Genomic DNA, 24,170 nt, shown 5'->3' on the forward strand with positions numbered 1-24,170 from the left:
ATACATGTATAATTTTTATAAATATATATTATAAAAATACATTATAAATACGGTACACCTACACGTATAAATACGGCATACCTACCCGTATAAATACGGTATACGTACAAGTTTAAAGCACACAAATACAAGTATACATACGGTATATGTATATGTATAAAAGACTAGTATACGATGATATACTCACATACACTTGTTGAAGTGTACTCTCTCACTAAGGTTGTATACATACGACAACATATTTCGACATTAAAAATAAATATTTTCAACACTTTTGTCGAATAAAGACATACACTTATATTTGTGTAACAAATATAAAGTCTTGAACCAAAGCATACACCTTAAACAAATGCCAACATATTACTCAAGTACACAAGCGTTCCAAAAACAAAATGAAAACAATAAACGTTCAAGATGAACAACGAGTACAAGGTCTAGGAAAGACCGACGTGTCTAATGAGTTAGAACCCTTGTAGGTTGACTCACGCTTACGGAACACGGTTGCTAGAGCTTATTGCTGGACGCAATACAGTGAGTTCATGTCCCCCTTTTCTTTTAACGTTTTGGTTTACAACTTTCGGGGGGGAAATACATGTCAAACGTAGGTATGATTAAGTTATGGAATGAACTCTTAGATCATGTGAGCATAGGCTGTAACTGAGGTGCCATTAATCCTTTTGAGGACCAAGGAACAAAGGTTAGATCTAATGGGTACGGGCGAGCCCCACTCACGGTCCAGGAGTGACCACTAGAGTGCTGTTGTGTCCATCGTCGAGAGTTCGACAATTAAATTGCCTACGCGGGTTGAGTACCTCCTATGTCGTCACATATATTAATGTCCTTGCAAAACATTAATGATCAACATGTTCATAGACGCTTTACATACCTACTTATAAACTGAACTTTCAAATGTTTTTGAGATTCATTTGATGCGCATTACACATAAAACACATGAACTCGCTCAACTTTTGTTGATGTTTTCAAACTCACATGTATTTCAGGAAACTAATGAAACTTGGGTGCTGGTATTCACTATGAAGCTTTTGGAGTACAAGTCATCGATGTCATCCCTTTTGGAGGGTTTGGTCCATATATCTCATCTTCAATGAGATATAGGATGCAAAGCCTTGTGTTTTAAACTTGTGTTGAACTCGTTTTCTGTAAAACTTATAACTTATGTCGTTTGGCATTTTAAACAAACTTATGATATGTAATATTTTACTATGTCAATGGATGAACATCGTATGTTTTTATTCATGTAGTTGTTTACTTATATCGTATGCAATGAGAACTAATCAAGTTCACACCGCGCGCTTCCGCTAATGAACGGGTGTGACAAGAAGGCCTACGCCGATAAGGGCAGGAAACCACTTGAGCTCCAGGTTGGGGAGCGGGTATTACTCAAAGTTTCACCCTGGAAGGGTGTGGTTCGTTTTGGTAAACGAGGCAAACTCAACCCACGATACGTTGGACCTTTCGAAATCCTTGAGAAAATAGGCAAGGTGGCCTACAGACTGAATTTACCAGCAGAACTCGGTGCAGTTCACAACGTTTTCCATGTGTCGAATCTGAAGAAGTGTCTGTCAGATGAGACGCACGTAGTTCCTCTGAAGGAACTCACGATCGACGAACAGTTGAAATTCGTCGAAGAACCAGTCGAAATCACGGACCGGGATGTTAAGGTCCTCAAGAGCACTAGAATACCTCTCGTTCGAGTTCGTTGGAACTCACGTCGCGGCCCAGAGTTTACCTGGGAGCGCGAAGATCGGATGAAACAAAAGTATCCCCAACTGTTTGAGAACAGTACAACCGCTACTGAGACTGAAGCTACGGAATTTCGGGACGAAATTCCAGATCAACGGGGGGTGGATGTGACACCCCAGGAAAACCGGGAAAACCATGCAACTTGACTAGCTTCCTCAGTGAGTGCCATCAAATTTCGGGACGAAATTTCTTTCAACTTGGGGATGATGTGACAACTCGAAATCTAGAACCTTTCGTTGCGTCTTGATGTAGCTTGCTTGTACGTTATGTGATTAGTTGACTGATTAAACTTAATGATAAACGTGAACTTTTATGTGATATGTGCCTTGTTATGTGCGCATTTGTATGTATATATGTGTACGTGTTATATACGAGCCGAGAACCCAACTCGAAACGACTAGGACCCGACTCGAGACCATGTGGTCTCGAGTGAACAATAACCATTAGGCCGGCTTGGGCCTTTGGCCGGTTGGGCCATTTGGGCCGTAAACCCTCACCCGAAACCCATTAAGGGTGCACCACTTGGAACTAGCATATATATATACCACCCTTAGTCATTTTTACCATTTGTTGAACATCACAACACACACACTCTCCTATTCTCTCTCACAAAAACTCTAGAAACACAAACACACCTCCAAGCTCTCGGATCCAATCGGTTGGCACAAGAACTCTCGGGTTTGGAACTTCGGATCGGCACAGACACACACACTCCACCAACCGGTTAGTATTTCTTGATATGTTAGTGGTTCATGTTGTGTTTTGGTGTTTGGATTGATGATTATGACAATATGATTTATGCATGAATGTTTCTTATTAATTGTTGTCAAAAAGAATGAAATCACATGTATGATGTTTTATGTGTGTTAAAAAGCTTTAATGTTGAATGTGTTGCTAAAGAACTCATGATATCTTGTGACCAAATATGACACAAACCCTTGATTATTGATGATTATGAAAAACCGGTTTGTTTATGTGTAGTATCATGTTAATCGGATAGGTGTAGAATTGATTTTGAGATGTTTAGATGAGTATGTTAAGTATGTTACATTGTGTTTTTGGGTTTTTTATGTTATGAACTTGATGAATATGTGTTTGAATATGTGAAGAACAATTTGAATGATGGTTGAAGATGTGAAAACCCTTGTGATTTTGATCCATTTTTACTAATAGCCTGATTAGGAAAACTTGTTAGTGATATCCTATTGGTTGTTTCCTGATTTGGTCCTGATTACATTGTACCATTAAGCTGACCATATCTGAATCAACACTGAACATGAAAACGACAGCATTCCGACTCGCAATCACACGGTTGCGACTCGCAACCACAGCGTGACAACTCGAGACCACGCGGTTGCGACTCGCAACCATAACAGGACAAGCCGAGACCACAGGTTACGAGTCCCGTTGCGACTCGAGACCTCAGCATGATTAGCCGAAACCACGGTTGCGACATAGGTTGCGACTCGCAACCACCTGAGATCAGCACAAACAGCATGACTCGAGACCATGCTTGCGAGTCCGGTTGCGACTCGAGACCACACTTATTGGACTTGCTTAGTTACAGACCTTAGTTAATGGGCCGGCCTTGTGGACTTCTGTGTTAACTGTTAATACGTGTATTGGGCTTAGGTAGTTGAACTGAACTTGTGGGCCAAATGTGATACTGTGCACTGTTGTTAAACTGCCATGATAGAAACTGTATGCCGTAACTGCTACTTGTACGTGCACTGCTTGGTTTGAATCTGATTATAAGTGGTATCCATGTTAGGACGTAATTGACTACTTGCGACTTGATTGATCTTTCTGTGATTAACTGCCGAGCAAACCAAGGTGAGTTCACACCCTCTACAAAGCATGGGATTCCCTGGGTTGGGAACGGGATTAAGGAACGTGGATTCCTCGTCCTCCTTGGGTAGGACGTCAGTGGTTCAGGAATGTGATTCCTCGTCCGGACGGACGGATAAACGTACTAGACTAAAACTCTATCATGAAGTCCCTCCTTTTTGTATCGACTAATCGCCGGGCCAATGGCGAGCGGGTCATTAGTTAGATAGCGCTATTTAGGTCTGACAAGCCTCACACCGTGCCGCAGAGGACGGGCGTGAACTAATGGATCTGGGGCACGTCAATGATGATAGACATTGATGTTTTCAGGGCACATAAACATGACTACAGTCAGCAGTCGATATGGTAACGAGTCTAGTGTACGCATGGGGTAGCCCCCACGGCCGAAATGCCTGATAACTAACATGGGGTAGCCCCCACGGCTGGAATGCCGGAGTAACTAGGAATGAACATGTCACGTTTTTAAACTATGGGGTAACCCCCACGGCAGGATGCCAGTAAAGGAAACTGTTTTCGGAATAACTAAAACAAACACCCAACCGTGAACTCACTCAACTAGTTGTTGACTCGTTACTACATGCTTTGCAGGACCGTAGGTACTCAGCTGGAGCTTGCCTGGAGGAGGGTCGTTGTGGGACACGGATTGCTGCGTACTATGTTAAACTTGAAACCATTCGAACTTATGTTTTAACTTTAAGACTTATGCTTCCACCTGCAACTTATCTTGTTTGTTTTGAAACACCAATCGTATGGGTTAAACATTTATAATTACTTATATGCTTGTTCAGTATGATTGGTGGCTGGATCCTGGTCAGTCACGCCTCCAAGCGGTAGTACTCCGCAGGTGGGATTTTGGGGGTGTGACAGGGGTAAACCAGGTAAATCATCAGGAAAGACGTTAGGAAAATCACGAACCACAGGCACCTTATCCATTGCCTTCTTTTACTTTTCCTCCGCTACTACGATGTGTACCAAGAAAGCTTTGTATTTCTTGCGAAGATACTTGCTCGCTTGGATACACGACATGAGTTTGAGATTCTTCTATGCGACTTCACTATAGACACATAATTGATCACCGTTAGCGAGCGAGAAACGAATCTTTTTATCGAAACAAACAACTTCAGTACGATTCTCACGAAGAAAATCCATGCCTACCATGACATCGAAACTACCAAGCTGCATCGGGATAAGATTGATAGGGAAGACGTGATTGTTGAGTTCAAGAGTACAATCACGTAGGACAAAACGAACAGAAACGGTTCTTCCAGTGGCAACTTCAACATCGAACGTCGTAGGGAGATGGGCGCGCTTACGATTTAGGAGCTTTTCGAATTCTAACGACACAAAACAGTTATAGGCTCCAGTATCAAATAAACACGAAGCATATATACCATTGACGAGGAACATACCATTAGCCACGTTGTTATCTGACGTGACCGTGTCGTCCCGATCAGTCAAAAACCCAATTAAACCTAGGTAGCTAGGGTAAGTCGGGTATCGTATCCACGAAGAGCATGTGGTCAGTATCGCACGACCTGTTCGATTAGTTAGACTATTTACAAAAATGTACAATGTGATTATGAACTTTGCTAATTTTTATAAGTTTGTTTGATTTTTGAAAAGAACTCGGAGTGAACCGACAAATTGATATTATTTAAAAGAACTACTTACTAACTAAGACTGCAAACTAAATTATTTAACCGAAAACAAGAATTGGGGGCACGGATCACACCCGGTTCGATAATTGTAAGACCTAGGGTTCCTACATGTTTTAACTTGATTAAATTGCATATAGTGATTAACGGATTACTATCATGAAGCTTAGGTGCCAATTACTATCTACGTCATAGATAACGGACCGTAATGCACTTCGTTACCTCGGACATGTAAATCCTAACCTATGATAAGGCATAAGTGTCACACCCCGACCACGTAAAACAACAAAACGTGGCGGAAACGTCGGGGAGTGTTGTAACAGAATCATTGTTTCACAACCATGGATTAAACAGTTTTGTTTTATTGAATTAAATGTATTACACTACATTGGAATTAGAAACAAAATATGAACAAATAGACTTCCATTGTTATTAAGTCACTAAGGCCTCGTCCATTCCTATGTGAGCGTACACAAATATCATCATCAAACATCATCAACTATGGTACCTGAAACACATGTGAAAATACGTCAGCATAAAAATGCCGGCGAGTACATAGGTTTTATGTGAGTGTCAGATTCATGGCTCGTTTCACATGTTGCAACACTTATATAAAAACCTTATTTTGAAAAGTATAGTATTGCGACATAATTAACCAACTCAAATCAAGTTGGATATGATTTATAAAATCTCGTAGTCATGATTCTTAACTCCAAAACATTTGTTTTATGAAATCAAATTGTAAAACATATCGTAGAAACTCGTTAACAAAACTCATATGGTTTATATTATTCAGAAAACATCATTGTGTGACATCGTTTCAAAATCGTTTACCCAAGTGATCTAGATAACGCAATGATATATAATGTGTTAAAAGCACTTATATATAGGAAGTACCAGCGGTGTATCCACCATGATTTTAACACATTACACCCGCCCTGTTACCTATTCACTTCCCTAACCCAACGGTTCAAACAGTTACAAGTGGTTCACACAATCAAATGGTTACAAATGGTTCAAATCTGTCACACCCCCAAAATCCACACGCGGAGTATCACCGCTTGGGAGCGTGACTGACCAGGATCAAGCCACCAATCATACAGAACATTGTATAAAGTAAAAGTAAATGCAATATAAACCAAACCAATTCCATATGAAAGGTGTTTCCAAAACATAAGTAAGTTGTCATTGTTTAGCGGAAGCGTATTATTGTAAAACCCATAGCAAATAAATGTCAAATATCAAAAGTGTTCAATAAGATGATCAAGATCCAAGCCCCACGACCTGCTCCTTCCTTGTGCAAGCTCCAATATGTACCTAAGGTCCTGCAAGGCATGCAGCAGATAATCAACAAACTAGTTGAGCGAGTTCACAGTTAATAGTTTAGTTTGGGTAATAGTGCGTTCGTTCAGTTAAGTTTCATATCGTATCAGTTCCATCGCGGCCTCCCAGGCATGTGTGCGAAGATTAGGTTCGTTAGTTCGCGACCGTAGTCTTTACTGACCAGGGTGTGTGCGAAGGCAATTGATCAGTTCGCGACCATAGTCTTTACCGACCAGGGTGTGTGCGAAGGCAGTTGAGTAGTTCGTTCGCGACCATAGTCTTTACCGACCAGGGTGTGTGCGAAGGCAGTTCGTAAGCATCAACAGTTTAATCGTTCGTTATAATATCAAAGTATGCACAAATAATCATCCAACCCATTCCCACCCTGGGAACCCATGCCTTGGCTGTGTGAACTCACCTTGGTTTGCTCGGTATGCTAGGTTATGCACTCACAAGAATTTAATCACGTCCTATTGTATGCACGTATAACAAATCAGTTCATGTTCGCAATGATACGCATGCAATTTAATGTTCACATAACAGTCAGTTTGCATAACGGCACAACACGTAGTATTTCACATTAAATCATCAACTAGTATGCACGAATGCAATTATTAACGCTCATCACCAAGCATGGCATGTCAAATAATCAAGCATACATTCCATCTTTCAAAGTACATTCATAGCCATGCATCTTTCGATCCACCCTTATCTTTCGTTCTATGATTAACACAATTATCTTTCGGACCAAAACTATGTTTCGAACTATATGTCATCTTTCGACCATAGCTATCCTTCGGTCCCAACACTATCCTTCGAGTAGTAAGTAACAAACACATCACAATATTCTAGATGCCTTAGTGGCCGACACCTATCCCCACCGCCAAGGATCATTCGACCAAAAAGAAAATGGATACAGTGGCCAATAATGCACAATTTCCTTTTTGATGTGTTAGAGTATTTAGTGAGTTCCATTCTTTTGATTGGACCACTTAGTTTAGTTGGGTTTGAAAAGTTTATAACATATACATAATATGTTTTGAAACAAGCATAGCCGACAAGAATATAGCCGCCCAAAACATAGCCACCCAAAACAATAATATCTATGATATCTATGCACATGTTTTGAAACAACATAGCCGCCCAAACAAAACCATTTGACCGATTGCAACATGTGGCCGACAAGAATATATAGCATAGCTTTCATGTTTCTATTTGACCAAACATATAAGGTTGCTATTTGACCAAAACCTTTAGTGGCTGCAAGATTATGCTCATTGATCCCTAGAAATATGATTGCTACACATGCCAATTAATGGAATGATAAATGTTTTCAATCGGTCCAACCATATCCCATTTCTATATGATATCTCCTATGGACATTATCCCATGAAAGTTAACCGGTAAATAAAATTTGCAGGAATTATATAACAATCATTACAACAATAAATCACCAAGAACTTCAACAACAAAATATACATATAGACATGATGATTATACTACGAGGTTAAGCAGGAAATCCAACAACAAACAATGCACACTAACCGCAATAGGAGGGACACAAGATTGATCGAAAGGAAACAAAAAGCTTGAAGTCGTGAAGCTGCCGTCGCACAGGGAAAGACTTTAGGGTTTTGCCGATTAGAAATATCACGTAAAGGCTAAGAATAAAATATGAAGGGAACTACTGGGCCAAAGCCCAATTGATTTTCGTTGGGCATGCTGGACGAAAACACAAAGGTGTTTTCATCAGGAAGTGTTTTCATGAAAGGGGGGGGGTTTCAAGTGGAAGTGTTTTCGTTAAGGGTGCTTAGCAAGTATTCTAGTTTTATTAGATAAACACATCCCACCAACAAATATATATATATATAAATCACATGACTTATATATATAATGCACACCAAAATATAAAGTATCGACCACAGTACGGTTCCGCATATTATAACGTGTACAATCCAAACAATTAACGTGTAGTAAATGCGACGATAGAAATTGTGGAAATTCGAGTTGTCACATTATCCCCAACTTAGAAGAAAATTCGAGTTGTCACATTATCCCCAACTTAGAAGAAATTTCGTCCCGAAATTTGGTACGCACTCACTGAGGAAGCTAGGTAAGTTATATCGTTCACTGGTTTTTCCTGGGGTGTCACATCATCCCCCCGTTGATTTGGAATTTCGTCCCGAAATTCTGTAGTAGTAGCTTCAGCCTCAGTAGTGGTTGCATTGGTTTCGAATAACTGGGGGTACTTTTCTGTCATCTGGTCTTCGCGTTCCCAGGTGTACTCTGGGCCACGTTTGGAGTTCCAACGAACTCGGACAAGAGGGATTCTCTTGTGTTTGAGGACCTTAACATCCCGGTCCGTGATTTCAACTGGTTCCTCGACGAACTGCAACCGCTCGTCGATAGTGAGTTCCTTTAAAAGGAACTATGAGGGTCTCATCTGACAGGCACTTCTTCAGACTCGACACGTGAAATACATTGTGAACTGCACCGAGTTCAGCTGGTAGGTTCAGTATGTAGGCTACTGGGCCTATTCTTTCAGTGATTTCGAACGGTCCAACAAACCGTAGATTGAGCTTGCCTCGTTTACCAAATTGAACCACACCCTTCCAGGGTGAGACTTTTAATAAAACCCGGTCCCCGACCTGAAATTCCAATGGCTTCTTACGCTTATCCGCGTAGACTTTCTGACGGTCGCGTGCTGCCGCCATGCGTTGTCGTATTTGTGCAATCCGTTCAGTAGCGTCAACTACCATTTCTGGTCCTGTAATCTGACTATCCCCCACCTCTGCCCAACCGAGAGGTGACCGGCATTTACGTCCGTACAATGCCTCGAATGGAGCGGCTTGAATGCTGGTATGGTAACTGTTATTGTACGAGAACTCCACCAAAGGGAGGTGCTTTTCCCAGCCGTTGCCGAAATCGATAACACACGCTCGAAGCATGTCTTCTAGAGTTTGAATAGTTCGCTCAGACTGCCCATCCGTCTGAGGATGATATGCTGTGCTCATGTCTAACCGTGAGCCGAAGGATTTGTGCATCGCTTGCCAAAGCTCTGACGTGAATCGTGCATCGCGATCCGAAATAATAGAAGTGGGCACTCCGTGCCTTGAAACAACTTCTTTCAAGTAGATGTCTGCTAGGGTAGAAAACTTATCCGTTTCTTTGATAGCCAAGAAGTGAGCAGACTTTGTGAGTCGATCAACGATCACCCAAATAATGCCATTCCCATGCTGGGATCTAGGTAAGCCCGTAACGAAATCCATGGAAATTTCTTCCCATTTCCACTGCGGTATCTTGGGCTGCTGAAGTAGACCAGCTGATTTCTGATATTCAACCTTGACTCTCGCACAGGTTAAGCATTTTCCAACGTACGTAGCGATGTGAGCCTTCATACTAGGCCACCAATAAGTAGTGCTGATGCCGTGGTACATTTTATCCGACCCTGGATGTACCGAATAGCGAGACTTGTGAGCTTCATCCATTACAAGTTCGCGTAAACCGCCATAAAGTGGGACCCAAATACGCCCCGTTACGTAGTAAGCGCCGTCTTCCTTTTGTTCCATGCGTTGCCTTGAGCCGCGTAAGGCTTCAGCTTTGACGTTTTCGGGTTTCAGAGCTTCCATCTGAGCAGCTCGTATCTGAGAGGGAAGACTAGACTGAATAGTAAGCTGTAACGCTCGCACGCGCTTCGGTAGAGTGTCTTTCCGACTGAGGGCATCAGCCACAACATTGGCCTTGCCTGGATGATACTTGATGGCGCATTCATAGTCGTTTAGAAGTTCAACCCATCTCCGTTGACGCATATTCAAATCCTTTTTGCTTAAGAATATGCTCGAGACTCCTGTGATCGGTGTAAATCGTGCACCTGGTACCGTACAGGTAGTGTCGCCATATCTTAAGCGCGAAAACAACAGCTCCCAGCTCTAAATCGTGCGTCGTGTAGTTTCGTTCATGAACCTTGAGTTGCCGCGAAGCGTATGCAATAACTTTATCCCGCTGCATCAATACGCAACCAAGCCCCTGTATCGATGCGTCACAATAAACCACGAAGTCATCTGTGCCCTCTGGCAATGAAAGAATAGGTGCGCTGCAAAGCCTATCCTTTAAGTACTGAAAAGCGGTCTCTTGCGTATTACCCCATCTGTAAACGACACCTTTTTGTGTTAGCATAGTAAGTGGTTGCGCGATCTTTGAGAAGTCTTTAATAAATCGCCTGTAGTAACCCGCCAAACCCAAGAATTGGCGTATTTCTGTCGGTGTACGTGGTACTGGCCAGTTTCTGATCGAATCAACCTTGGATGGATCGACATGAATCCCATCCTTGTTCACCACATGGCCTAAGAAGTGGACTTCACGAAGCCAGAAGTCGCATTTTGAAAACTTTGCGTACAATTGCTCTTTTCGAAGAAGTTCCAAGATAAGACGTAAGTGCTGCTCGTGTTCCTCCTGACTCTTGGAGTAGATCAGAATGTCGTCGATGAAAACAATGACGAACTTGTCGAGATAGGGTTTGCACACCCTGTTCATAAGATCCATGAAGACTGCAGGCGCGTTCGTAAGCCCGAATGGCATGACAAGAAACTCGTAATGACCGTAGCGAGTTCTGAAAGCGGTTTTGGAGACGTCCTCATCCCGGACTCTCAGCTGATGATACCCTGACCTTAAATCAATCTTGGAATAGTAACACGACCCTTGCAACTGGTCGAATAGGTCATCCATGCGCGGAAGAGGATAACGGTTCTTCACCGTCACCTTATTAAGTTCACGGTAGTCGATACACATCCTGAATGTTCCGTCTTTGTTCTTCACAAATAATACTGGAGCTCCCCAAGGCGAAGAGCTTGGGCGAATAAAGCCCTTTTCCAAGAGCTCTTGCAGCTGCTTCGACAGTTCTTCCAGTTCGGTTGGAGCTAAACGATACGGTGCGCGAGCTATAGGTGCTGCTCCAGGAGCCAACTCAATCCGAAACTCGACTTGACGATGAGGAGGTAAACCAGGTAAATCTTCAGGAAACACCTGAGGGAAATCACGTACAACTGGGATATCCTCCAGCTTCCTTTCCTTTACGCAAACATTTCTGCGTCTTCAAGTAAGAGATGATGCCAACCACGGCACCACTCTTGTCGCCTTGAACTTCGAGAGGTTCTTGACCAGAACGAGGAATACGAACAATCTTTTCTTTGCATAGGATTTCTGCTTGCTGTTGCTGCTGGCGATTCCGATTTGCAAGCCGTGGGCTCCTGAATCCTTAGTTTCTGCTGTGCTCTGGCGGTCACTATTCTTGTGCTGCTGCTGTGCTTGAGACCGAACGGTAGCTGAACCCTTGCTGGAATACCTATCCCATTTCCGCTTGTTGTCACTAGGAGTAGCGGGAGTAGCAGAAGTGGTAGCGGTAGTAATAGCGCTGATACAACTAGGCAGCCTGTTCTGTTCCACCGCCTGATCCGTGAGGCGATAAGCAAGACACCGAATGTCTTGAATGTTGTCGAGGTTAGCCGATGTAGCATAGCTCTGAATTTCTGAGGCTAGACCCTTGCGATACAATTCGATATGCTTGCTTGGAGGGTCCACCATGGTTGGACACAAGATGGCCAATTCGTTCGTCCGTTTCGTATAAGCATCAATTCCTGACCCCGTCATTTTCAAATGGTAAGGCTCCACTTCCAACTCGTGGATGTCATCACGCGTGCAGTATTCCCTTTTAATGCATTCTTGAAATCATTCCAGGGTGTGGCGTTAGCAGCTGCCAACCCTAAGATCTGCACTTGTGCGTTCCACCAAGTGAGCGCAATCCCTTCAAGTGCGCCAGTGGCGAACTTCACCCTGCGAGCCTCAGGGCATTCACACATCTCGAAAACCGACTCGAGCTTTTCAACCGATGGAGTAGTCCCACTGCTCCTTCCGTGCCACTGAATGTGCTTGGACGATTGTCTATGAAGTTCTTGAATGTGCAGACAGGTTGCTATGCGTTCCGACCCGTTGCGCGAGAAAGATAGGTCAAGGTTAAGCGCGGGAGTTGGGTCACGAGAGTAGGATCTAACATCCTAGAATGGGTCTGGAATAGCAGGTTATACCTCCTGCTTGTGCGGCTGCAAGTGCCGCAGCAACTTGTTCGTTAATGAGAGCCGTCAACTGGGCTTGAGTCATGTCAACACGTCCAGATATGATCGAACAGTAAAGGTAGCATAAGTAAGAATGGTTCACGAATAGTGCGATGACAGAAGAGTGTAAGCACGTATGTGTTCTCAAGCAATAACAAGTTGTGAGCAAAGTAATGTAAGCATACTACGAGCAAGTTCTATGCAATTCTATCAAACAGGTAATAAACATGAACCTTATTACCTAGGAGGTTGAGTCTTGCACGTGGAGCGAAGCGTCGTTGTGGATCATTGAGAGCACTGTTCTGGTTATAGTCTGGTTTTAATAAAACGTTTTTCCATATTAAAACCAAGTTCTCTATAACCAATGGCTCTGATACCAATCTGTCACACCCCCAAAATCCACACGCGGAGTATCACCGCTTGGGAGCGTGACTGACCAGGATCAAGCCACCAATCATACAGAACATTGTATAAAGTAAAAGTAAATGCAATATAAACCAAACCAATTCCATATGAAAGGTGTTTCCAAAACATAAGTAAGTTGTCATTGTTTAGCGGAAGCGTATTATTGTAAAACCCATAGCAAATAAATGTCAAATATCAAAAGTGTTCAATAAGATGATCAAGATCCAAGCCCCACGACCTGCTCCTTCCTTGTGCAAGCTCCAATATGTACCTAAGGTCCTGCAAGGCATGCAGCAGATAATCAACAAACTAGTTGAGCGAGTTCACAGTTAATAGTTTAGTTTGGGTAATAGTGCGTTCGTTCAGTTAAGTTTCATATCGTATCAGTTCCATCGCGGCCTCCCAGGCATGTGTGCGAAGATTAGGTTCGTTAGTTCGCGACCGTAGTCTTTACTGACCAGGGTGTGTGCGAAGGCAATTGATCAGTTCGCGACCATAGTCTTTACCGACCAGGGTGTGTGCGAAGGCAGTTGAGTAGTTCGTTCGCGACCATAGTCTTTACCGACCAGGGTGTGTGCGAAGGCAGTTCGTAAGCATCAACAGTTTAATCGTTCGTTATAATATCAAAGTATGCACAAATAATCATCCAACCCATTCCCACCCTGGGAACCCATGCCTTGGCTGTGTGAACTCACCTTGGTTTGCTCGGTATGCTAGGTTATGCACTCACAAGAATTTAATCACGTCCTATTGTATGCACGTATAACAAATCAGTTCATGTTCGCAATGATACGCATGCAATTTAATGTTCACATAACAGTCAGTTTGCATAACGGCACAACACGTAGTATTTCACATTAAATCATCAACTAGTATGCACGAATGCAATTATTAACGCTCATCACCAAGCATGGCATGTCAAATAATCAAGCATACATTCCATCTTTCAAAGTACATTCATAGCCATGCATCTTTCGATCCACCCTTATCTTTCGTTCTATGATTAACACAATTATCTTTCGGACCAAAACTATGTTTCGAACTATATGTCATCTTTCGACCATAGCTATCCTTCGGTCCCAACACTATCCTTCGAGTAGTAAGTAACAAACACATCACAATATTCTAGATGCCTTAGTGGCCGACACCTATCCCCACCGCCAAGGATCATTCGACCAAAAAGAAAATGGATACAGTGGCCAATAATGCACAATTTCCTTTTTGATGTGTTAGAGTATTTAGTGAGTTCCATTCTTTTGATTGGACCACTTAGTTTAGTTGGGTTTGAAAAGTTTATAACATATACATAATATGTTTTGAAACAAGCATAGCCGACAAGAATATAGCCGCCCAAAACATAGCCACCCAAAACAATAATATCTATGATATCTATGCACATGTTTTGAAACAACATAGCCGCCCAAACAAAACCATTTGACCGATTGCAACATGTGGCCGACAAGAATATATAGCATAGCTTTCATGTTTCTATTTGACCAAACATATAAGGTTGCTATTTGACCAAAACCTTTAGTGGCTGCAAGATTATGCTCATTGATCCCTAGAAATATGATTGCTACACATGCCAATTAATGGAATGATAAATGTTTTCAATCGGTCCAACCATATCCCATTTCTATATGATATCTCCTATGGACATTATCCCATGAAAGTTAACCGGTAAATAAAATTTGCAGGAATTATATAACAATCATTACAACAATAAATCACCAAGAACTTCAACAACAAAATATACATATAGACATGATGATTATACTACGAGGTTAAGCAGGAAATCCAACAACAAACAATGCACACTAACCGCAATAGGAGGGACACAAGATTGATCGAAAGGAAACAAAAAGCTTGAAGTCGTGAAGCTGCCGTCGCACAGGGAAAGACTTTAGGGTTTTGCCGATTAGAAATATCACGTAAAGGCTAAGAATAAAATATGAAGGGAACTACTGGGCCAAAGCCCAATTGATTTTCGTTGGGCATGCTGGACGAAAACACAAAGGTGTTTTCATCAGGAAGTGTTTTCATGAAAGGGGGGGTTTCAAGTGGAAGTGTTTTCGTTAAGGGTGCTTAGCAAGTATTCTAGTTTTATTAGATAAACACATCCCACCAACAAATATATATATATATAAATCACATGACTTATATATATAATGCACACCAAAATATAAAGTATCGACCACAGTACGGTTCCGCATATTATAACGTGTACAATCCAAACAATTAACGTGTAGTAAATGCGACGATAGAAATTGTGGAAATTCGAGTTGTCACATTATCCCCAACTTAGAAGAAAATTCGAGTTGTCACATTATCCCCAACTTAGAAGAAATTTCGTCCCGAAATTTGGTACGCACTCACTGAGGAAGCTAGGTAAGTTATATCGTTCACTGGTTTTTCCTGGGGTGTCACAAAATCAATCAAATGGTTACAAATGGTTCGCATATATCAAATGATTACCAATGGTTCGCATACATCAAATGGTTACAAATGGTTCGAATAGTTCAAAATGTAAAACAATGGGCTAGCATGTTAAGTGAACATACATAGCAAAACATAATGAAATCATGTACTAATAGTGTACTAATGAACATAGCAAGTATATGATATGAAAACATGGAAAGCATGAAAGTAGCAAGTAGGCACATGTGTTTCACCCCAAAACGTTTGAAAAACAGTAAAAGAGGGGACTATGTACTCACTTGAGAATGCTTAGAAGTCTTGAATAACTACCAAGCAAAGCTAGAGGGATCACGGAAATCAATCGGCACCTAATATAAGTAACTACGTAAATAAACCGGACCTAAATCGGAAGATCGGATAGGATGAGGTTTCGTAAACCAAATGAGTATTGGAACTCATATGATATGGTTTAACAAAGCCTACATACTAAATCGAAACCTAACCTAACCTACATACTAAATCGAAACCTAACCTAAGTAAACTCGCGTTAGGGTCCTAGGAAGGTTATAGTCTAGGTCAAAGCATTACTAATAAACTAATTCCCTATAACCATTGGCTCTAATACCAACTTTTCTGTCACACCCCGACCACGTAAATCAATAAAACGTGGCGGAAACGTCGGGGAGTGTTGTAACAGAATCATTGTTTCACAACCATGGATTAAACAGTTTCGTTTTATTGAATTAAATATATTACAATTCATTGGAATCTGAAACAAAACATGTACAAATAGTCTTTCATTGTTATTAAGTCACTAAGGCCTCGTCCAATCCTATGTGAGAGTACACAAATATCATCATCAAGCATCATCAACTATTGTACCTGAAACACATGTGAAAATACGTCAGCATAAAAATGCCGGCGAGTACATAGGTTTTATATGAGTGTCAGATTCGTGGCTCGTTTTACATATTGCAATACTTATTTAAAAACCTTATTTTGAAAAGTATAGTATTGAGCCATGATTAACCAACTCAAATCAAGTTGATTATAATTTATAAAATCTCGTAGCCATGATTTTTAACTCCAAAACATTTGTTTGATTAAACCCCGATGGTAAATCGTTTTTGAAATAAAAACTCGAATAGTATATATATATCGTTCGAAAAACCTTATAATATAACTTTGTTTTGATAACCTTGCCCAAGTGATCTAGATAACGCAACGATATGTAATGTGTTAAAAGCACTTATATATAGGAAGTACCAGCGGCGTATCTACCATGCTTTTAGCACATTACACCCGCCCCGTTACCTAATCACTTCCCTAACCCAACGGTTCAAACAGATTTCAAACGGTTCATGTCAATCAATAGTTACAAACGGTTCACGCAGTTCAATAGTTACAAATGGTTCACATAATTCAACGGTTAAAAACAGTTCACATAATTCAACGGTTACAAACGGTTCACATAATTCAACGGTTACAAACGGTTCACATAATTCAACGGTTACAAACGGTTCACATAATTCAACGGTTACAAACGGTCACATAGTCAAATGGCTACAAACGGTTCAATCAGTTCAAAATGTAGAACAATGTATCCATATGCTGGATGAGCATATGCAACAAAATGTAATGCAAAACAAGGTGCTAGCATGCTAAGTGAACATACATAGCATAAAATCTAAGTTAAAACAATGTACTAAGTATGCATACAATGGACATACATAGCATAAACCACGCAATGAAATCATGTACTATAGTGTACTAAGGAACATAGCAAGTATATGATGTAAAAACATGAAAGTAACAAGTAGGCACATGTGTTTCACCCCAAAATGTTTGAAAACAGTAAAAGAGGGGACTATGTACTCACTTGGGATTGCCTAATAGTCTTGAGAATAAGACCAAATAAGGCTTCAAGGATCACGAATCAACCAACACCTAATATAGGTAACTATGTTAATAACGGATCCTAAATCGGGAGATAGGATAGAATGAGGTTCTATAAATCAAATGAGTATTTGAACTCATATGGTATGATTTAATAGACCTTACATTCTGATTTGAAAGTCTACCAATGTGCTTTTGACCCGTTTCGACCCATTATGGTAGTATAAGCAACTATAATGCATCGTTTGTGTAAAACTATGCTCGGATGGTTAAATTTGTGCTATGCCAAGTCTTACATGCCCAATTATCCCTAAACATGTTACTAAATCAGATTATATGTCAAAAATATGTTCACATATGCAAATTACAGATTTATGCTTCAAAAGGGCATTTTGGTCATTTCCTATGGGCACACAAGCTAACTAGCAAATGACTAACCAATCCTACGTGATCATAAGGTATAACCTCAGAGGTTATTCCCTATGCAACTATGATCACTAAGCAAGCTTGATCGGATCCTAAAGATTGACCAAACGGGTCGGGTTTGAAAGTGTAAGCGGTTGTCTAGACCGCTTAACTTACGACCCTAAACAAGCACTAAACTAATAGTGACGAGTTAAACATGTCAAAACATGTTTAACCTACTTAGAAAACTGATTTGGTATCAAAACAAAGTGTTTGCTACCTAAAAGTAGTTCAGTGGCAAAATGCGTGCTAAAACGCATTTTTACTGAAACTTTGACTCGTCACTACGCCTAGTTAACGTGGTAATCAGTAGGTATAATCGCTAAGGATTATAACCATCGTGATTACAATCACGTTACAAAGTTCAAATGAACTTTGCGTTGACCATCGACTGGTCAAACTGAAAGTCAAACACTGTTTGACTTTTTAAGCTAGAAAGCAATAAAAGAATGAAAGAAGGCTTAGAAAAGGTCCTTGCTTGAACTTGATCTTATAAATTCTCAGGTATGAAGTTAATAAACCCCAACTTAGAGAATTTTAGATCAAGTGTGAGGAATTCAAATGAAAGGGCCTTGCTATTTATAGTAGTTGATGAAGAACAAGATCATGACACATGTTTATGTAACCTCCAAGCAAAAATCTCAACCATACAAGTGTTTGATGCAGGTTCAAAGCCTTGGAGAGGTCTTAACTTGGTTAACACACCAAAAAAATTGCATAAACAGTCCCTGATCTATCAACAGAATGCTGGAATTCATATTCTGGTCGCTGGGCATCTCACACGGCCCGCATAAGGTATGGGGGGACACTTACACGGCCCGGCTGGCCCTCCCAGATCAGCATAAGTTTCATGTAATTACAGTTTAGGTCCCTGCACATGGTTTAAGCTCATTTCAGGCCCTTTCGACCCCCGTTAAGCCATTTTCAAGGCTCTACAAGGTCATTAAAGTTTAGAGGACTCAAAATATGTGTTGGTGCATATATGTCTGTCGACTTCGTCTTGTATCGAGTCTAGGATTAGAGTTGTTAGATCAGGGCACGTTGTACGAGAATATAGCAGTTTTAGGTGTTTTATTGTTCTGATTCCGCTTGAATGCTTGATTCCGCTTGAAAGGGAGTTGTGCACTTTCAAGCGAAATCACAATATATGTGATTCCGCTTGAACTGCTCCTGGACACTTTCAAGCAGAACCCTGTTCCCTATAAATACCTTCAAGCGTAATCATTTGGTAACGATCTTAGTTTCCGGTACCGAGGTGCTGCCAAAGTGTCGTTTGACTGTAAACTGTTATTCATCAATATACAAGGCAATATTAAGTGAAACAAGCTGTTTTTCAAGTCCGTTTCTTAGTTTCCGCCTCTGAAACGGATAAGAGCTCTTCCGATTGACTCGTTTGTGTCACGAATCGATCCTACAAGTGGTATCAGAGCTCAGGAAGAAGAGTTCTTTCCAAAACAGCCTCATTTTCTGACTTCTACACCTTCTTTCTTAAACTGAACAAGATTTAACGGTTAAAATCGGCCAAAAGCGAAATACCCTTCTAACTGTTTGGAGCGGAATCAAGTCAAAAATTGAAGCGGAGTCACAGACAAATTTTTTCACAGATTGTATAAAATTGCATTTTAACAAAGCCTTGAAAGAATCAGATTAAAATTCGGTTTAAAAATGGCAGAAATGGACCTTAGACTAGATTCCGCTTGAACGAACATCTGAGGTTCCGCTCGAGATTACTTAATTCCGCTTGAAAAGTTTCAAGAGAAACCTGATATTCCGCTCGAAAGTGCACTGGTTCCACTTCAAACTGCTTAATTGGTTATTCCGATTGAGAGTTGCTGGTGATTTCGCTTCAAATAGTTCAGTCGGTATTCCGCTTGAAATTGTGTTTTGGTATTCCGCTTGAAACAGTGTTGAGCTATTCCGCTTGAAACTTAGTTGGGTGATTCCGCTCCAACTTGTTATTCCGCTTGAAGTTAACTGTTTTTGAAAAACGTGTTACCGAATCATGGCTGAAGAGTTCTACAATGCATTTGCAACACCCGTTGCTCCTGTTACTGCTGCTGAAACATTGTACAGTGAAAATGAGACGGGAACTCATCAGAAACCACCGAAACTGATGTACATTGAAGATTTTCAGGGTTGGAAAAATCGATTCGAGAACTGGGTGCAAGCTTATAAATTTGATGCATGGTGTTCACTGCTGAAAGATTACGAGAGACCAAAGAATGAACGTGGGATTGAAAAAGCTATTGTTGACTATTCAGAAAGTGACAAGTTAAAGTTTACAAGTGAGAAAATGATGATCAGTATTCTTCAACAAGCGATAAAAGAAGATATTTTTATTTTGCTTCAACATAATGGTACAGCTAGATCAATATGGGAGGTTTTGATTCAGATATTTAGAGGGAGTGCAGATATGATCAAAAACAAAAAGGCATTATTGAAGAAATCGTTTGACATGTTTACAGCTTTTGATCATGAAACAACAAAGCAGACTATTGATAGATACTGTCATCTGGTACTAGAAATGGGAAGATTGGACATTAAGAAAGAGGATGATGAGTGGGTCGATAAACTAGCTGAGGCTTTACCACATAATAAGTGGGGAACTTATTTGATGATTGTGAAACTCATGAGAAAGTCCGAGAGTATGAATTTGGCACAATTCATTCAGAAAATTGAAGAACAGGAGCTGGATATTCAAAAGACAGCTATCATGACAAATCCAAATGCTAAACAGGATGTTAGTTTGTACTACCGTGGGAACAAGTTTGAGGCTACTCCCAGCCAAAGTCCAAAGATTAGTACTGCTTTTAGTGCTGATGGTTCTTCAAGTCCAAATGTTAGCACTACAACTCAAAGTGGTGGATATTCTTCATCATTTTCAAGTTTTGATCCAAACAGCACAACATCAAGTCCTCAACAGCAGAATTCTACAAATCTGCAGTGTAATGTCACATTGAACATTCAAAATGGTCAACATCTTTCTCCAGAGCTGGCTAAACAACACATGGCATCTCTTGTCGCCATGTTAGAGTCGTATGAAAGCTTAGTTGCTGGAAGAATTGGAAATCCGATGCTTACAAAAGAAGATTATGACCAAATTGATGCAGAGGAACTTGAGTTGATGGATGTGAAATGGTGTTTGGCTAGTGCTTGTAGGAGAGTAGAAAAGTTTCAACAAATTACTGGCAGAGATGAGTTTCGAGGAATGGCTACTTCTCCTTTGGGATTTGACAAGTCTAAAGTTACCTGTTTCTGTTGAAAAGGAAAGGGTCATTTTAAACGAGAGTGTAAAAACCAAGAAGCAACAGGGAATCAATTTTTCATCAGATTGAGCAACAACCATCATCTTCTAGTGCCATTGACAATGGAAAGAAAAAAGCTTTAATCATTCATCAAGATGATGAAAAGGTTGCAGAGGGTTTTATTTGGGACAAATACATACCTGGTTCAGCTCTTGTTGCCCGAGTTCTGGAAGATGAAGTTAGTCAGAAAAGAATTCCGATTTTTCCAGATCTTGGAAGTGATGTTGATACTGATGATGAGGAAGAATATCTTAACAAATGTAGAAAAAGCATTGATCCTGACAGCTTTAATTTTTTCTATGCAGATAAAGTTGAGATGCTGAATCAAAAGAAGATTGACAGATTGAAGAGAGAGCTGGAAGCAGCAATGTTACTCGCTGATGAAAAGGCAAAGACAGAAGCTGGAGAAACAAAAGTTGAAGCAGTGACTGAGAATGCAATAGATAAAATTGTTGAAGTGGAGAAAGTGATAGAGAAAATAGTTGAAGTTGAAAAAGTTGTCGAAGTGGAGAAGATTGTTGAAATAGTGAAAAATTTGGCCGATTTTAACCGTTAAATCTTGTTCAGTTTAAGAAAGAAGGTGTAGAAGTCAGAAAATGAGGTTGTTTTGGCAAGAACTCTTCTTCCTGAGCTCTGATACCACTTGTAGGATCGATTCGTGATCCAAACGAGTCAATTGGAAGAGCTCTTATCCGTTTTAGAGGCGGAAACTAAGAAACGGACTTGAAAAACAGCTTGTTTCACTTAATATTGCCTTGTATATTGATGAATAACAGTTTACAGTCAAACGGCACTTCGGCAGCACCTCGGTACCGGAAACTAAGATCGTTACCAAATGATTACGCTTGAAGGTATTTATAGGGAACATGGTTCCGCTTGAAAGTGTCCAGGAGCAGTTTAAGCGGAATCACATATATTGTGATTTCGCTTGAAAGTGCACAACTCCCTTTCAAGCGGAATCAAGCATTGAAGCGGAATCAGAACAATAAAACACCTAAAACTGCTATATTCTCGTACAACGTGCCCTGATCTAAAATTCTAATCCTAGACTTGATACAAGACGAAGAAGACAGACGTATATGCACCAATGCTCGGAAAACTCTCGGATGTCGGTTCGTTTGGTCGTACGATCACGTTGTTCGTTAAATTACGACGAAACTCGAACGGACGCGAAAACGAACCAAATTAAGCGACGAGCGGTATTTTTGCATGCCGATCACTAAAATAAAAATATTTTAGTGTGTACAAAAATTTTGGATGTCCAGATGTGGTCAGAACGTAAGATATGCACGAAAGTGCAAACTTACGCCGTTTTTGACACTTTTAGTCCCTGAAAGATCATATAAGCATGTTTTCGCACACGAACCTATCAAAGCTTGTTTCTAAGCTATGTTTAGGTTATTTATGGTATGTTTAACTTATGATGAAGTTCCGGATTGTTCGTTACAGTACAAATCGGCATACTTTCGCAGTTTGTCGAATTTAGTCCCTGTAAGCGAATAAACTTGATTTCGGCATACCAAACCATCCAAAACTTATTTCTAAGTTATGTAAAGGTTATTTAAGGTATGTTAAGCCTATGTCACTATTCCGGAGTGCTTGTTGCATTAAACTGGTTATATTTACGCATCAGATCGCGTATAACCTTCTAGAAAGCGATTTAAAGCCCGAAATCGAACAAGAATTGATATGTGCAAATGATACACATATTTTCACAAATCCCAAGTATGAAACACAATATTTCATTGGTTTGGTATTTGTTTGACGGTCACAGTGACACAGGTGTCACAAGACGCATATGGGATTCCTGTCATTCATTCTTGCTCATCCTTACATTGAGACGCACTCAATATTGTCCTCTCTTGAATAGGTACCAAACCTTTCTTAGAGTTCTCCATCTAGAACCTTTTCAAGACTTTGTCAATGTATGCACTTTAGTTTAAACCTATCAAGCACCTTGATCTATTCCTATAGATCTTTATTCCCAAAATATAGGTGACTTCACTAATATCCTTAATGGAAAAACAACTTTCAAGCCAGGTTTTACACCTTCCATGGTTGGAATGTCATTTCCAAATAGTAGAATGTCATCGACATACAATACTAAGAAAGTGATGATGCTCCCACTAGCTTTCTTATACACAAGCTTCATCGACGTTCTTGATGAATCCAAAATTCTCAATTTCTTCATCAAAACGATGATTTCAACTTCTAGATGCTTGTTTCAATTCATAGATTGATTTCTTTAACTTGCATACTTTGTCAGAATGTTTTGGATCGACAAAAACTTCAGGATGAACTATATAGACATCTTCCTCAGGATATCTATTAATAAAAAGCCGTTTTGACATCCATTTGCCAAATCTCATAATCGTATTATGCAGGTATGGAAAATAATATCCTAATTGACTTTAGCATCGCCACGGGCGAGAAGGTCTCATCATAATCAAACCTTTGAGTTTGATTGAAACCTTTTGCTACAAGTCTTGCTTTATAAGTATCCAAGTTAGCATGCATATCTATTTTCTTCTTGAAAACCCACTTACTTCTAACTACTTTGGAGTTAAGAGGTGGCATAACCAATTTCCAAACTTGGTTGTCATACATGGATTGCATCTCTACGTTCATGGCTTCAAGCCATTTGTCTTAATCGAATTTTGACATTGTATCATGGTATGTGGTTGGTTCACCCGAATCTACCACGTAGTATCCATCCATGAAAAATCTATATCTTTCAGGTGGACTACCAATTCTACCAGATCTGCAAACGTTTTTGTGTGTATTGATCAACCACTTTGTCACACCCCCAAAATCCACACACGGAGTATCACCGCTTGGGGGCGTGATTGACCAGGATCAAGCCACCAATCATATTGAACATAACATATAATTAAAAGTAGTTTATGAAATCCAACACAATACAATTGGTGTCCAAACAAAACATAGTTTAAGTAGCGGAAGCATAATATGAAAACCCAACATAA

Source organism: Helianthus annuus, chromosome 11, assembly GCF_002127325.2.
Source record: "Helianthus annuus cultivar XRQ/B chromosome 11, HanXRQr2.0-SUNRISE, whole genome shotgun sequence".
Taxonomy (NCBI): domain Eukaryota; kingdom Viridiplantae; phylum Streptophyta; class Magnoliopsida; order Asterales; family Asteraceae; genus Helianthus; species Helianthus annuus.